We start from the raw sequence: 13,888 nt of genomic DNA, 5'->3' as shown, positions 1-13,888 counted from the left end.
AAAAATGTAGAAATGGTATATGAACAATAGTCTAAACAAACTGGAAAAAAGACTTGTCTAATATGAAAAAAAAAGTATATCCAAAATATTTTTTAAATACATAGCAAACATAAGACTTAATGGTAATTCATTGTAAGGTTTTCCTATGAAAGCAGATAAAAAGGATGTCTGCTGACACCACTTTTATTACACATTGAACTGAAAATTCTAGCCAGTATAGAAAGGCAAGAAAAAGAAATAAAATGGTGTAAGAATTAGAAAATTGTCTGTACTAGTTTCCTAGGACTGCCATAAATTACAAGAAATTGATTTGCTTAAAACAACAATTTATCCTCTCACAATTCTATAGACTGTCCAAAATCAAGGTTTCAGTAGGTCTATGATTCCCTTGAAGGCTCTAGGCAAGAATAACTTCATGACTATTCCTAGCTTCTGGTTGTTGCCAGAGATCCTTGGTGTTCCTCGGCTTGTAGCTGCATCACTCCAATCTTTGCCTCCATCTTCACAAGGTCTTCTTCCCTGTGTGTCTGTGTCCTTGTAAATTTAACAGAGTACCACCTCTGGCCCCCCAAAATTCATGCCCATCCTATTTGCAAAATCATCACCCCATCCCAACATTCCCAAAAGTTTTAACACATTTTAGCATTAACTCTAAATCAAAAACCTCATCTAAAATTATTAACTCAAAAATTCCCAAATTTCATCTTCTAAATCATTTATATCAAATATGGGTCAGACTTCAGGTATGATCCATTTTGGGACAAAATTCTTTTCCATCAGTGGGCCTGTGAAACTGTAAAACTCATTATCTGTTTAAAACATACAATGATGGGAAAGCATAAGGTAGATTTTACCATTCCAAAAGGAAGATCACGGAAGGTTTAAGGGGGTCACTAGTTAAAGCAGTTTTGCAAACCAGAAAGGAAAATTCCATAAGGTTTCAAAACCTAAGAATAATTCTCTGTGGTTTGATCCTCTCCCCATTTCCATGGAGCCCCTGTAGGCCTGGCCAGCACCTGTCTCTGGACCCTCATTTTCCCCTGACTCTTAGCCAACTTGGAGAAATGGCAGATTCTAGAACAGGAAATACACAAGATGAGCCAGGGGCATCTTTTAGTTCCAAAAAGTAAGGAATGCTCAAAACAAAAATCCCATATTGATGGAAATATAGCAAAGAGACACAAGAGCCAACTGAAAGAACACCCTGCAGCCAAAGCTGGAACTACTTGAGGAAAAAAAAAAAAAAAAAATCAAAAGTGGTATTATAAGCCAAAGCAAAAAGTAAATATGCATGAGTCCATAATGATCAAAATAATGACTGAATTAAATAAATGGGGGAGAAGAGATAAATTTCCTGTGCAGAAGAATTCCAAATTATTTTTGTAGAAACTCTGTATTAAGGGAGGTAGAGTAGAGCCCCCCTCCTTATGTGTGAGCTGCAATAGTGCCTTCTTTCAAATAGTACAATTTGAAAGGGGGAAAAAAGAGTAACCTGGCAACCTTGCGTTGGGGAAATGGGGCAAATTTTATCTCAGACAGGTTTCTAAAATCATCAGCAGCAATGATGTGTCATGTTGATCATGTTCACTTTGAATATGATCAGATGAGAATGGCACTTTACCTCTGTATTCTTCCTCCCAATACCAAATTAAATCTAATAAAGAGGTTCCAATTGGGGACCATTCTACAAAATGTCTGAGTAGTAATGTTCAGAGCTGTCAAGGTTATTCAAACAAGGAAAATCTGAAAACTATCACAACCAATAAAGAGCTTAAGAAGACATAATAACTAAATGTAAAGTGTTATTCTGGATGTAATCCTTTAACAGGATATTTGGAAAAACTGAGAAAATGTAAATAAAGCAGGGATTCTAGCTAATAATAATGTAACAATATATTGGTTCATTAATTTTGACAAATGGATGGTTAGGACATATGTCAACATGGCTAGGTTATGGAGTGCAGTTTTTGGTCAAGCAAGTACTGCCCTCATTGTTACTGTGAGGATATTCATGGACTTAAATAATCAGTAAGTTGACTGCATGTATGATTGGTTTCATCTACAATCAGTTAAGGAGATTGCTTTCAGCAATGAGAGAAGTATTATCCAAGTAGTTGAAGGCCTTAACAGGAGAATCAATGATTACAGCAGTCAGCAGGAAGGATTTCCTTTACTTCAGCCAGCCAGCTTCTCTTAGGGAATTCATCAAATTCATCAAAAACCTTCTTCAGAGTTTCCAGCTTGCACCCTGCCCTATAGAATTTGGACTTGTTCACCCCCACAGTAATATGAGCAAATTCCTATAATAAATTTCATAATATTTACGTAACATATAATAAATAGACAGATACATACACCATAACAATATAAGATGTTAATTCTAGGGGAAATGGTGTGGGTTATATAGGAACTCTTTGTACTAAATTTGCAATAATTCTGCAAATATAAAACTGCCTTACAGTTAACAAAAAAGTTTTGTTAAAAATTATTATACACTATGATCAAGACATGTCTATTCCAAGGATGTAAGACTGATACGATATTAAAAAATCAATCAATGTTTTGAAAAACATGATTGACTAAAGCAGAAAAATTCTTGGTCATATCAAGCAGTGCAGTAAAAGCATTTCTCAAAATTCAATACATATTCACATTGAAAAAAAACTCCTAAAAAATAGGAATATTAGGGGAATTTCCTCAACTTGGTAAAAACCATCTACAAAAAAAAAAAAAAAAAAAAAGCCTATAGTGAAAACTAAAACTAATGGTGAAAAACTAAATGCTTTCCTCATAAGTCTTGTAAAAAAGAATTTTCTTCACTCTCATCTTTCTTATTTAATGTAGTGATGGAAGTTCTAGCCAGTGCAATAAGTCAGGCAAGCAAAGAAAAGTAGGCACACAGATCAGAAAGAAACAAATATTTGCAGAAGTCAAGATGGTTTATGTAGAAAGTCCCAAGAAATCTACAGAAAATACATCTTAGAAATAAAAACTGAAGTCAGCAAGGTCACTTAATATGAGATAAGCATGTAAAAATAAATTTTATCTCTGTATAATAGCAGTACACATGTGGATAGCAGTTAAAAATTCAACACCATACCATTCATAGTCATTTTTAAAAAGGAAACACTTAGATGGAAATCTAACAAAACATACATACACAAGAATTGTATGATGAAAACCACAAATGCTAGTGAAACAAATGTGAGATGACCTTAATTAATAGAGAGACATATAGGTTTCATGGGTTGGAAGACTCAGCACCATAAAGATGTTAATTCTTCCCAAATTGATATACAGGTGTACCTCAATTCCTAATAAAATCCTAGTAAGATAATCTGTAGATAAAGACAAGATAATGCTGAAATATAATCTGGAAAGGCAAAAGATTTATAATAACTAAGCTAGTTTTGAATAAAAAGACTGTAGTGGGATGAAAGGTCTACTGTATTTCAAAACTTATTTTATAGGCACAGTAATCAAGACTGTGTGGGATTAGCAGAGGGACAATAGATAAATTAATGAAACAGAATAGAATAGAGAACTCATAAACAGAACCACATAAATACGTAAATAGCTACTGTGTCTCTTAGCTTTTGGGGGCTTTTTCCTGTGTCTTCTCTCTGTCTTCTATCCTCTTATAAAGGATTCCAGTAAGAGGATTAAGACCCACCTCAAGTGCTCCTTAACTGAAACAACCTAATCAAAAGTTCTCACCCACAATAGGTCTCCACCCCCAGAAATGGACTAGAAGGACATGATCTTTTTGGGTACATACAGCTTCAAACCATCACAACCCCCAAAGCTTAACAATAAAAAATAAACTTTCTAACTAAAACTGGACAGAAAACATAAAGAGACATTTCACAGAAGAGGGTATATAGATATCAAATAAGAATATGCAAAGATGTTCAAAATCATTTCCAATTTAGGAAATGCAAATTAAAACCATGATGGGATGTTTCTACACATCTACCCAAATGGCTAAAATAAATTTAAAAAAATAGTGACAACACCAAATGCTGGTGAAACTGAGAAGAAACTTGTCAGTCATACTTCTCTAACTGGTGACCCACTGGCAACAGTGCCAGGCAGAAAGCTGTTCCAGGTTTGGGACTCCCACCATGGAAAGAATTCAGAGAATAGAGGGACCAGGAGGAATAAGTAGTAAATTTTAGTAAAGAAAGAGAGAAACAGTATGCATTAAAGAGATAATGTGGATGTGTTCAAGGGAGAAGCATTCACCAAGTGGCAGTGGGTTAGTTTGTTATATAGGGAAGTATTACAATGATTCTCTTATCTTGACATTTGGACACCAAGAGTTTTATTTGTTCTAGGAGGAGATAGTTGTCAGAACTTGTAACCTGCCAACAAGTATCTAAACTTTGTCTTTGAGCAGATGTTTAACAACATTTATAACCCATGCTTTCTGATATTAACTAAAAATTCATTTGGTCCATGATTTTATAAGCTTTTATGGTTTGGGGTGGTTTTGGAGATTTAGGAGAAATTTTTGTCCCATGAGGTTTGCAGCTCAGGTCTGCTGATGTGCCTTAACTCTTTGAAAGCTGAAAAGAAGACCAGGGACCACAGCCCTGATGCCCTACTCTATCCTGCCTCACCTGTAGCCTTTGAATATAAAATGGCACAACCACTCTAGAAAGCAGTTTGGCATTTTCTTAAAATGCTAAAAGTGCAACTGCCGTACAACACAGCAATTGTACTCCTGGGAATTTATGCCAGAGAAATGAAAACTTAAGGCCACACAAAAACCTCTATGTAAGTGTAGCAACTGTTTTCCTAATTTCCAAACATTTGGATATAATCCAGAGCTTTTAATGGATGTATAGTTAAACAAACTGTGGTACATTCAAACTATGGCATGCACTAAAAAGTAGTGAAATGTTGATATACACAACAGTCTAGATTAACCTCCAGAGATTAATTCAGAGTAGAAAAGACAATCCAAAGATTTCATATGGTATGATTCCTTTTAAATAAATTCTTGAAATTACAAAATTATTGTTGAGAACAGATTAGTGATTGCAAAAGGTTAAGGAATATGTAGGATCAAATAGATGTAGATCTGGCTAGAAAAGAGCAAAATGAGGGATGCTTGTGGATTATTGAAGTCAATATACTGGTTTTGTAAGATGATATAGTTTTGTGAGGTGTTTCCATTATGGGAAACTGGATAAAGGGCACATGGGCTCTCTATAATTTCTTACAACTACAGGTAAATCTACAATTATCTCAGATTTTAAAAATGTATTTTAAAAACCAACTAAAAGAGCATGGAAGAGCATCACATAAAAGTATTAGAAATATAAGAAACAGTGTGCAAGAAATCTACAAATATAACAATAGAAAATTGTTGAAGAAGACCCAAATAAATGAAGACTACCATATTCATATGTTGAAAAAGAAATCAATACTTTAAAGATGTTACTTTTCCCCATGTTGATTTCTAGAATCAAAGAAATCCTCATCAAAACTTCAGCATTGATTTTTGTGGAAATTGAAAATCTGATTTTAAATGTATATGGAAAGACAAAGAACAAAGAACAATGCAAATAATCTTTTAAGAAAAAAAACCAGTTTTCACAACTTTTTATGAAGCTATAGTAAATAAGACAGATCAGAATTGACACAATGAAAGAAAAAGAGATAAATAGAATAGAATACAGATTTCAGGAAAAGATTCACTCATGTATGTGTGCTTGGCTTATATTCCACTCCAGTGCTTGGAGAAAATATGGCCTTTAAATAAATAGCACTTAGGTCAATAGGATATCTATACAGAAAAAAAATATCTAACACATAATACTATAAAAATTAACAATAAAATCCAAGTAGTCTACAGACCTAAAATAGGTAAAAAGCTAAGCAGTAGTGCTTCTAGACTACATCACAGGAAGGAAACAGTATACCTATAAAAGACAATATTGATAAACTAAACTACATGAAAAGTAACAACTTTTGTTGATTAGTAAATACCTTAAAGAAATGCAAAGACACCTACTGAATGGGAAAGGATATTTGCAATAAGTATATGTGACAAAAAACACATACCCTAGGAATTCTTTACAAATTCCTACAAATCAATAAAAAATATTGGTGAATCACATTTGAAAATAGGGTAAAGTCTTGAAAAGGCACTTCAGAAATGGCCATACTCAAATGATATGACCACTATGCATATAAAAGCATGCAAAACATCATTTTTCATCAGAAAAATGCAAGTTACAACCACTATAGATACAATGACACAACTAAATTGGTTACAGGAAAACTGATCATACCACGTATTAACAACAATGTTGTAGAATAGGAATTTTCATAAAATGCTACTGGAAAAATTTTGTAATATCTACTTAAGCTCAGTTTCCATCATATAAAATAGTATTGTCAGAAGAAGAAGAGAAAGGACCTGAGGGCCACAACTCCACATGGATCAATTTTCATTGCTGGAATCACTGTCAAATATACCTCAAAAACCTGCAAAACTTGGAGGAATCTGAGCTGTGATACTTGGGCATTAATTCAAATCTCAAGAAATCTCTCCCAAGCAAGAAGTCTAAGGAAAGGAATATAGATAAGATCAGGAGCATCCAGGATTGAGTAGTAATGCCTAAAGTATTAACAGATAAGGGTTAATATGTAAAATATGTAAAAATGTTTTTACATAATAGGTTATATAATAAAGAAAGTGCATTTTCACTTACAGTATTCTTGAAGCAGCCTCAGAAAACCCATTTTTCCTATGAAACATTTCTCAAATTAAAAAAAAAAAAGATTATTTTTCAAAATGAAGTCATCTTACCACCATATATATTGCTTTAGGAAATGTATAACACACATGTAACTTACCATCATAAACCATTATGTTTGTTCTGGAACTTAAATTGCTGTCTAGGAAAGATATAGATAATTCAGAAGATGCATTTACACTTCAAAATTCCTTCCCCATGTTATCTAGCACACTGTAGCAGTAATGTGCTAAGTGGCGCACCCATGAATGTCTGATTATGTAGAAACTCATTTTAAAAGAGCTTCTAAACTCTTATAGAACCACTCATAGGACGCAGAATGCTTCATTTTCAGCATTAACCACTAAGAAAGGGTGTCAAACTTAAGATTAAGTGCTCATTATCAGTCTAATCAATGTCTGAAATTAAAGGTAGTATTTGTCAGCTTTGTGATCAACTCTTTAAAAACAAACAAAGTAATGAATAATTTTAGAAACTCAGAAGTGATGTATAAACTCTCAAAGAGAAATTTGTTCTTCACTCCTATTCATTATTCTGGCAAAAAAAAATCATACAAAATACTTTTGTGGGACTTCTGGGAAGAAGGGAGATTAGGAGAGACAGAACAAAACTGTCCTCTGTAAAAAAAAAAAGTGGGTAAAGGACAGAAAGCATTCCAGAAGAGCAGTTTCAGGATGCCACTGGCCAGGCAGGGATTTCTGCACCACATAGTGAGGATGTAGCTGGAGAGTTTGATAGACTGCATTTCAGATGGGTGAGTGTTCAGCAGTTGGATGGTTGGGACTGGAAGTTGGAGCCAGCTAACAAATCCAGAAGGGAGTAGCCTTTCATGCAATGTGAGCTCTTCTAAACAGTTGGTATGGGTGATAACACTTCATAGTTCTGTGGCCAAGAGCCCCAGTGGTGGGGACTGGCAGTTGGAGACAGCAGATAAACTCAGAAGGAAGGCAGTTTTCCACATCTCATGCACCCATCTCAGCAGTTGGCTGGGGATATAACCCTTCACAGCCCCACAACTGAGAGCTCCCATGAGGGAACTCAGGATTCAGTGGTCTTGTGACTGCAACCACTCTTTCTCCATGGAAGCTGTGGTGTGCACTGCTGAGAGGCAAGTGCACTGTTCAGAAGTGCCAGGAGCTCTTCACCAACACCAGGAACTCATGAGCACAAGGAAGATAGAGACTGTGGAGCATTCGAGCTGGAAAGTGAGACATGCAGCACTATGGACCCAGAATAGTAAAACCAAAGCCCCAGGAACTGCCAGGACCACTGTGTCCATAGCAGACTCCCTGCTAAATTGCACAGAACCAACTCCCTTCCCACAGGGCAGACAGTCACCAGTGCACAAGGAAAATTGGTGCACTGATTGGATTTCCACCTGGTTTGGAGCAGTCTCAGTGCATAGATAAAGTTGGAGAACTGGCTTGAGGGTAACAAGTGCTTCAAGAGTGCCATCTGCCTACAGGACAGGGAAAGTGCACTCTCCCAAACTGTAGCTCTGCCAAATTAGAGGTAAATGTTCAAATAATCCCGCATGTCTTAAAGTAACTTTATCAAGATAAGCAAATCCCACAAGGCCAAAAACAACAGAAAATTCTGAAGCATATGATGAAACCAGACAACGTGGACAACCCAAAGGACCAAATTAAAAAGCCAGAGGAGACATAGAACTTGGAGCAATTAATCAAAGAAGTATACAAAAATCTGCAAAACAACTTCAGTGTGATGGCTAAGGACATAAAGGACATCAAGAAGACCCTAGAGAGCATAAAGAAGAATTTGAAAGAGTACATAATAGCAAATCTTATGGAAATAAAAGTTACTGTTTATCAAATTAAAGCTATAATTGGGACATACAACAGAAGATTTGAAGAGGCAGAGGAAAGAATTAGTGAACTAGATGACAGGCAATGGAATGAGAAAGCCCATAAGAACAAATTGTGGGAAAAAAATCAAAAAATTTGAAATGTGTCTCAGGGAAATGATGGATAACATGAGGTGCACAAATATAAGAATCATTGGTGTTCCAGAAGGGGAAGAGAAGAGTAAAGATCTAGGAGGAGTATTCAAAGGCATTATTGGGGAAAGCTTCCCAACCCTTCAAAATGATATGAATATGCAAGTCAAAGTTGCCCAATGAACTCCAAATAGAATAAATCCAAATGAACCGACCTTGAAACACATTCTGATCAGATTGTCAAATGCTGAAGAGGAGAAAGTTCTGTAAGCAGCAAGAGACAAGTGATTCACCACATACAAGAGAAACAACGTAAGACTAAGTACTGACTATGCAATGAGCACCACAGAGGTGAGAATGCAATGGTATGACATACTTAAAATTCTGAAAGAGAAAAATTTCCAGCCAAGAATTCTTTACCTAGCAATGCTCTCCTTCAAAATTAAGGGAGAGCTTAAAATTTTCACAGACAAACAAATGCTGAAAGAATTTGTTAACAAGAGACCTGCCCTGCAAGAAATACTAAAGGAGGTCTAATAGCTTGGGATAAAAGAAAGGAGAGGGAGGCCTGGAGAATGTCACAGAACTGAAGAGCATTAGTAAGGGTAACTTAAAGCAAATAGAGAGGGAAAAAATACATCTGAAAACTAAGAACTAAGGGATAAGATGGCTAACTCAAGAACTGTCTTCATAGTAATAACATTGAAAGTGAGTGGATTAAACTCCCCAATTAAAAGATATAGATTGACAGAATGGATTAAAATATGGATCATCAACATGCTATTTGCAAGACAATCATCTTAGACCCAGTGACACAAAAAGATTGAAAGTGAAAGGATGGAAAAATGTTCCATGCAAACTACAGCCAAAGGAGAGCAGGAGTAGCAAAGCTAATTTCAGATAAATAGACTTTCAATTCAAATATGTCATAAGAGACAAAGAAAGACACTATATACTAACAAAAGGGACAATTCACCAAGAAGAAATAACAATCATAAATGTCAGTGCACCAAATCAAGGTACTCCAAAGTACATGAGACAAACATTAGCAAAATTGAAGCAAACTATAGACATTTCTACAATAATTATGGGAGATGTCAATATACCACTTTCTCCTACTATAGATAGAACAACCAGGGAATCAATAAGGAAATGGAGAACCTAAACAATGTGATAAATGAATTAGACTTAAGCATATATAGAACACTACATCCCAAATTATGAGGATATACATTCTTCTCTAGTGTTCATGAAATGTTCTCCAGGATAGATGATGTGTACAGGCATAAAGCAAGCTTCAATAAATTTAAAAAGTTTGAAATTATTCAAAGTACATTCTCTGAACACAATGGAATGCAACTAGAAGACAATAACCATCAAAGAATCAGAACATTCATAAATATGTGGAGGTTAAACAACACACTCTGAAACAATCAGTAAGTCAACGAAGAAATTGCAAGAGAAATTGCTAAGTATCTAGAAATAAATAAAAATCAGAACACAACATATAAAAACCTATGGGATGCAGCAAAGTCAGTGATGAGGGGAAATTTATAGCTCTAAATTCATACATTAAAAAGGAAGAAAGAATTAATAAAACAACTAAAGAAGCCAGAGAATGATCAGCAAACTAACCCTAATGCAGTTAGAAGATAAGTAACAAGCATTCAAACAGAAATAAATGATATGGAGAACAAGAAAAAAAATAGAATAAATAAAACCAAAAGTTGGTTCTTTGGGGAAAATCAACAAGATTGACAAACCTTTAGGTAGATTGACAAAGTAAAAAAGAAAGAAGACCCAAAGAAACAAAATCATAAATTAGAATGGGGACATTACTGTGGATGTCAAAGAAATTTTAAAAATCATAAGAGGATACTATGAACAACTGTACACCAACAAACTAGACAATTTAGAGGAAAGGGATAATTTCTTGGAAACACATTAACAATCTAGACTGACCAGAGAATAAGTAGAAGACCTCAACAAACCAATCACAAGTAAAGAGATCCAATCAGTCACCAAAAAGCTCCCTACAAATAGAACCCAGGGCCAGATTGTTTCATAGGGGAATTGTAACAAATTTTCCAAGAAGAACTGACACCACTCTTGCTCAAACTCTTTCAAAAATTGAAGAAAATGGATGCTACCTAAGTCATTTTACAAAGCTAACATCACCCAAATACCAAAACCAGGTAAACATGCTACAAGAAAAAACTACAGGCCAATCTCCCTAATGAATAGAGATGCAAAAACTCAATAAAATACTTGCAAATCAAATCCAAAGACACATTTTAAAAACCATACACCATGACAAAGTGGGGTTCATCCCAGGCATGCAAGAGTGGTGCAACATAAGAAACTCAATCAATGTAATAAAACACATTAACAAATTGAAAGGGAAAAATCAAATGATCATCTCAAAAGATTCTGAAAAAACAAAAAATTTGACAAAATTCAGCATCCTTTTTTTTTAATAAAAACACTTCAAAAGTTAGGAATTGAAGGAAACTTCCTCAATATGATAAAGGGCATATATGAAAAACTCACAGCCAGCATAGTCCTCAACAGTGAGAGATGGAAAGCCCTTCCCCTAAGAAGGAGAATGAGACACGGATGCCAATATCACCACTGTTATTCAACATTGTGCCAGAAGTTCTAGCCAGAGAAATCTGGCAAGACAAAGAAATAAAAGGCATCCAAATTGGAAAGGAAGAAATAAAAGTGGCATTATTCACAGATGATATGATCATATATTTGGAAAATCCTAAGAGATTGTTGGCACAACTACTTGAGCTAATAAACAAATTCAGTAAAGTGGTGAGACACAAGATTAATGTGCGAATGTCAGCCATGTTCCTATACACTGGAAATGACCTAACTAAAGAGACACTCAAGAAAAATATTACATTCACAATAGCAACTACAAAATTCAAGTACCTAGAAATATATTTAACTAGGGATGTAAAAGACCGCTACACAGAAAATTATGTAACTTTTCTAAAAGAAATAATAGGGACCTAAAGAGATACAGAGACATTCTGTGTTCACAGATAAGAAGATTAAATGTTGTTACACTGTCAAACTGATCTACAAATTCAATGCAATTCCAATCAAAATTCCAACAACATATTTGCAGAATTGAAAAAGCTAGTTACCAAATTTATTTGTAAGGGAAAGGGTCCACAAAATGCTAAAACATTCTAAAAAGAAAAACAAAGTGGAAAGACTTACAGTTCCTTACTTTAAAGCTACTATAAAGCCACATAATGAAAGAGGACCCCTACCTCACACTCTATACAAAAATGAACTCTAAGTGGATCAAAGACCTCAATATAAGAGGCAGTACTAAAACTCCTAGAAGGTAGTGTAGGAAAACATTTTCAAGATCTAATATTAGGAGGAAGCTTCTCAGACCTTACACCCAAAGCACAATGAAAGAAAAAATAGATAATTGGGAACTCCTCAAAATCCAAAGCTTCTGTACCACAAAGGAATTTGTCAAAAAAGGTGAAGAGGCAGCCAATGCAATGGGAGAAAATATTTGGAAACCATGTACCTGATAAGAGACTAATATCTTGCATATATATATAAAAACATCTTACAACTCTATGAAAATAGTACAAACAGCCCAATTATAAAAAAGGCAAAAAATATGAAAAGACCTTTCTCCAAAGAGGAAATACAAATGGTGAAAAACACATGGAAAAAAAGTTCATATTCACTAGTTGTTAGGGAAATGCAAATCAAGACCACAATGAGACATCTCACACCAATAAGAATGGCTGTCATTAAACAAACAGGAAACTGCAAATGCTGGAGAGCAGTGGAGAAATTGGAACTCTCATTCACTGCTGGTAGGACTGTATAATGGTATAGCCACTGTGGAAGACAGTTTTGGTGGTTCCTCAGAAATCTAGATATCAAGTTACCCTATGATTCAGTAATTTTATTTCTTGGTATATACCCAGAACGTCTGAAAGCAGTGACACAGACATTTGAACATTAATATTCATTATGGCATTATTCACAATTGCCAAGGGATGGAAATGACCCAAATGTCCTTCAACAGATGAGCGGCTAAACAAAATATGGTATATACATATGATAGAATATTACACAGTGGTAAAAAGGAACAAGGTCTTGAAACATGTGACAACATGGATATCCTTGAAGACATAATGCTGAGTGAAAAAAGCCAGACTCAAAAGGAGAGATATTGTATGCTACCACTAATCTGAGCTCCATGAACAGTGTAAAATAAGTGTCTTATAATGTATAATATAGGTGACCTAGAGATAGAAACTAGTGAAGGTGGAATGATAATCTAATAGGTACAGATATTATAAGGAAGGAGATCTTAATGGTATGGGAATGGACAGGTGTAATTCTGGTTCATTAATGGGATTATAAATATCAGTGCCATATTGAAGGCAAACAGGTTTAAAAGTGGTTGTTTAAAGACATGTAACCCACAGAGTAGCACTACAAATATAAATAAGTGTCAACATGATATACTTATGGGGTATGACACTGGTACATAGCGTTAACAAGAGAGTGGTATATGGAAAAACTAACCAATACTAATTATATAGTATATTTAATAGGAATATCTTACCAGTATTATATTAATAGTAGGGATGAATAATTAGTGGCTGATAAGAGTTCTGGGATGTTTTATGTTAATTGCTTAAAACTGAGAGTGATGAGGATTGTATAACAAAGGGAAGATCATGTGAGAAACTGACTGTTTACCTTGGGACAGAATATGTTATGTGTATTTGGAACTGAGTACTTAATAAATCAGGCCCTCAGTCTTGAGGTTTGCTCTTGTGAAACTTAGGGCTGTAAATGAGAGGCTAAACCTTCCAATTATGCCTAAGAGGCACCTCCAGAGAACTTCTTTTGTTGCTCAGATGTGGCCTTTCTAAGCACAACTCAGCAAATAAATTCTTTAACCTCCCCTTCCTCACATGGAACATGACTCCCAAGGCAATGAATCTCCCTGGTAATGTGGGGCATGACTCACAGGAATGAGCCTGGCCTTGGCAGTGAGTGATTGAAAATGCCTACCTGACAAAAAGGGGGAAAAAGAAAGATGACAAAATAAGGTTACAGTGGCTAAGAGAGCTCAAATAGAGTTGAGAGGCTGTCCTGGAAG

This window comes from Choloepus didactylus, chromosome 3 (assembly GCF_015220235.1).
Source record: "Choloepus didactylus isolate mChoDid1 chromosome 3, mChoDid1.pri, whole genome shotgun sequence".
Lineage (NCBI taxonomy): Eukaryota > Metazoa > Chordata > Mammalia > Pilosa > Megalonychidae > Choloepus > Choloepus didactylus.
This window is presented reverse-complemented; position numbering follows the sequence as displayed.